The sequence below is a fragment of the Plecotus auritus genome (genome assembly GCF_963455305.1).
Source record: "Plecotus auritus genome assembly, chromosome: 1".
In the NCBI taxonomy this organism is placed as follows: Eukaryota; Metazoa; Chordata; class Mammalia; order Chiroptera; family Vespertilionidae; genus Plecotus; species Plecotus auritus.
Genome location: NC_137770.1, coordinates 133,015,343 through 133,019,507, shown reverse-complemented (window position 1 = coordinate 133,019,507; position 4,165 = coordinate 133,015,343). Strand labels below are relative to the sequence as shown.

The window sequence follows — 4,165 nt, the reverse complement described above, 5'->3', positions numbered from 1 at the left end:
CAATTTCTATGTTGGAGTGTTTTACTGTTGACAGGAGAGCCTCTAGTGCTCTCTTTCTGCCGTGATGACCAATAAAAACAAACACAGTGACTGCTGTGCCAACATAAGTCCCACAGTGAGGGCAATTTATCAAACTCCAGATGGAAATTTAACATGAGAAACAAACAAATAAACAAAGCAGAAACAAACAAACAGAAAAAGCCCTTTGTGTCAAGCCACTAAACTTAACTTACTCCTTTTGGTGTACCATGGAAAAATATAACCATCCTTTTGATCAGGCATCACAGGATCCCAGCAATTATCCATTTCTTCTTTCTTAAATATAAATATCCTTATAAAAACCCTGTGTCATAATGACCAGTAATGACTGGAAGCTGACCAACCAGAAGTCAGTACTGGCCCCGCCCCCAAGTAAGCAGTAAAGGGCAATCAGGCAGGCAGGCAGCGGGGTAAGGGGTGATTAGGTAGGCAGACCAGCAGTTAGGGGTGATCAGGTATGTATATACACAAACATACACATATGCTATGCAGTGCTTCTGGTAACTGTTTTAGCAATATAGTTATTACATTAGAAATGGGGGCACAGGATGGGGACACTGCAACCAACCAAGTCACACCGGCCAGGGAAGAAGGAATCTATATTTATACTAAAATTACATTTCAAATTTAAGTGTTTTGCTCTCTTAAATTTTAACAACATTTATCTTGCTCTTCATTAGTTTTTAACATTGGGAGATTTTGCTATTTCTCTCTCTTTTTTAATAATACATATACATTCGGATTAGAAAACATGTTTCCCATGTTTCCAAAACATGAGCAAACATGTCCTTCATGAAACTGAACATAGCAAAAACAAAAACAAAAACACGCAGTATTTTATTCTCTTTCTTTACTTAGTTTGAAAATGATAACAAATATCCTTTTTAAAAAATAGACAAAGGTAATAAAAAGGGAAGAAAATACTAGATAAAAATTGTGTTCTCTTTAAATTATTAAATTACAATTACATGAAACCTACTTGACTACTAAAATTTACCAAATATAGTGTGAATTGGCAAACTCAAAACAAAGGCTATTTTATAGAAAGGGATATATGTACCTGAGCAATGAGCCCCAAACAATCACAACTTTATTACCTTTATCTAAATTAAGTCATTTGTGTTTAAATGAATAATTGCTATTCAAAAATGCATTTTCTACATGCAAATTATCTCTGAAAATGTTATGCCTGATATAAATTCTACTTCTAGAAGTCAGGAAAATGGTGATATAATTGTACCAATCATGACTATAATATAGATGCTATACTGTATGCATATGCATCTATACTAATAAAAGGGTAATATGCTAATTAGACCAGATAGACCAGACATCTTCTGGACGTCCTTCCAGACAAAGCTACAGTGGCGGCACCAAGGCAGAGGAGGTTAGGGGTGATCAGGCAGGCAGCAGAGCAGTTAGGGGCAATCAGGCCAGCAGGGGAGAGCAGTTAGGGGTGATCAGGCTGGCAGGGGAGAGGGGTTAGGAGCGATCATGTTTGCAGGGAAGAGCAGTTAGGGGCAATTAGGCTGACAGGGGTGAGTGGTTAGGGGTGATCAGGCTGGCAGGGGAGAGCAGTTAGGAGCAATCATGTTTGCAGGGAAGAGCAGTTAGGGGCAATCAGGATGACAGGGGTGAGTGGTTAGGGGTGATCAGGCTGGCAGGCAAAGTGGTTAGGGGTGATTAGGCAGGCAGGCAGGTGAGCAGTTAGAGCCAGCAGTCCTGGATTGCAAGAGGGATGTCTGACTGCTGGTTTAGGCCCGATTCCAGGGACATTCCCTGAGGGGTCCCTGATTGAAGAGGGTGCAGGCCAGGCTGAGGGAACCCCTCCCATGCATGAATTTTGTGCACCAGACCTCTAGTTTTAATATAGAAAGACATATTTACCTGCCATTTGTAGCAGTGGTATCTTTCCATATTCCTGTTTCTTTAATATTAATCTTGGCAGGTACTAGAAGGCTCATTGAGATTTCCTGTGGTGTTCACCCCAGGTTGTCAAATGTAACTTCTTCTTTGTAATATTGAGATGGTTATCTACACTAATAAAAGAGAAAGATGCTAATTGACCATACCTCTGCTAAGCCCACCAGGCATTCAGGAGTGATATGCAAATTAACCCAACAAAGATGGTGGGTAAATTTGCACACACAGGTTGGGTGGGCAGTACCAGACACTGCCTGTGGGGTCCGGCCCCGATCGGGGACCTGGGTAGGCGGGGGCGGCCAGCGCCTCCGGGATCACTGTCTGTCCAGGGCTGCCTGCTGACACCGGTGGAGCAGGTCCAGGTTGAACATTTTAATGAAAATGGGATGCCTATGCCCCACCCCACCACACCCCATCCCTGGTGAGGAGAGGGCAGTGAGATCAGGGGTGAAGCCTTGGGAACCCATTAGGAGGCACCAGGGCTTGGAAGGGACTGGGAGCAACCTGCAGGCATGCTACCAGGAAGAGGTGCTGAACCATGAGGATGCCGAGGGCTGGCTGATGGAGGCATGCAAAGGTGCAGATGAGGTGGCTTTTGCCAGCGCTGAGCTCGAAAAGTGCATCGACAGCCTGATGGACAAAATTGCCTTTCTGAAGAAGGTGCACAAAGAGGAAATCGCCGAGCTGCAGGCACAGATCCAGTACGCTCAGATCTCCGTGGAGATGGATGTGTTCTCCAAGTTCGACCTTTCTCCGTGCTCAAGGACATCTACTGGCTGCCAAGAACATGCAGAATGCTGAAGAATGGCACCAGAGCCACTTCACTGTGCTGACCGAGAGCGCTGCCAAGAACACCTACGCGATGCATGCCACCAAGGACGAGGTGTCCAAGAGCCGTCGCCTGCTCAAGGCCAAGACCCTGGAGATTGAAGCAAGCCGGGGCATTAACAAAGCGCTGGGGAAGCAGCTGCGAGAGCTGGAGGGTAAGCAGAACACCGACGTTAGTGCTACGAAGGATACAATCAACAAATTAGAAAATGAGTTGAGAACTACAAAGAGTGAAATGGCAAAATATTTAAAAGAATACCAGGACCTCCTCAATGTGAAGATGGCTTCATACATTGACATTGCAGCTTACAGGAAACTCTTGGAAGGTGAGGAGACCCAGCTCAGTTTCACCAGCGTGGGAAGCATAGCCAGCGGCTACTCCCAGAGTTCTCAGATCTTTGGTCGATCTCCTACGGTGGTTTACAGACCAGCTCCTACTTGTCCGCTTGCTCCTTCCCTTCTTAATACACCAGCCACGTCCAGGAAGAGCTGATTAAGGTGGAGGAGACCATTGAGGCTGCAAAAGCCGAGGAAGCTAAGGATGAACCCCCTTCTGAAGGAGAAGCTGAAGAGGAGGAGAAGGAGAAGGAAGTGGCTGAGGAAGAGGAAGGAGAGGAAGAGGAAGAAGGTGCCAAGGAAGAATCTGAGGATGCAAAGGAGGAAGAAGAAGGAGGTAAAGGTGAAGGAGAAGATGCCTAAGAAGCTGAGGATGAGAAGAAAGATGAAGGTGCTGGGGACGAGCAAGCAACCAAGAAAAGATTGAGCCCCCCTTTCCTTAATTATTTCAGAAATAATCCTCCTGAAACCAGGTCAACCCCATCACCAACCAAGCAGCTGAGTTCCCAATACTATCTGAATTAAGAAGTCAATATATGTAACATTCTGAGGTGACTCAGGTTGGACATTAAATGTTGTGCTATGACTTTTCTCCTTATGCAGAGTATCTGTTTGCTTGCAGAGCGGCTTCCTGGCTTGCTGCCAGCCTGTGCATGGTCCACACTTATGAGTTCAGGACCTATGACAATGTGAATAATTCAGATGTTTACAATAAAACACATGAATTCACTGATGTTAATGTTAAACTTCATGGAAAAAATTGTCCTTTGAATCTTTGGTGGTTAGAAGTTAAAGACCTCAAATCATGTGCAATAAACAGTAAATAAAGTTACACTGAATGACAAAAAAAAAAAAAATACATTAGGGACCAGGAAACGTTCAATGAACTGGGGAACCATTCCCAAATCAGGAAGGGAAGTCACAGGGTGTATATTATTGCTATGAATACAGTATTTCCTACTACTTACAACATATACTATGTAATGTATTAGATGCCTTCCTATCGCATGAAGTACGTATTCTCATAGAGTAATACTGG

The 4,165-nt window shown here is 44.2% G+C and overlaps 1 pseudogene across 1 annotated transcript; it reads left to right on the top strand.

Annotated features, from left to right (window-relative positions):
- The first annotated feature begins 353 nt into the window (after positions 1–353).
- Positions 354–3,651, top strand: LOC308241126 (neurofilament light polypeptide-like; annotated as a pseudogene). Its single transcript has 2 exons — positions 354–418; positions 2,433–3,651. The product of its transcript is annotated as a neurofilament light polypeptide-like (transcript).
- Positions 3,652–4,165: the final 514 nt, after the last annotated feature.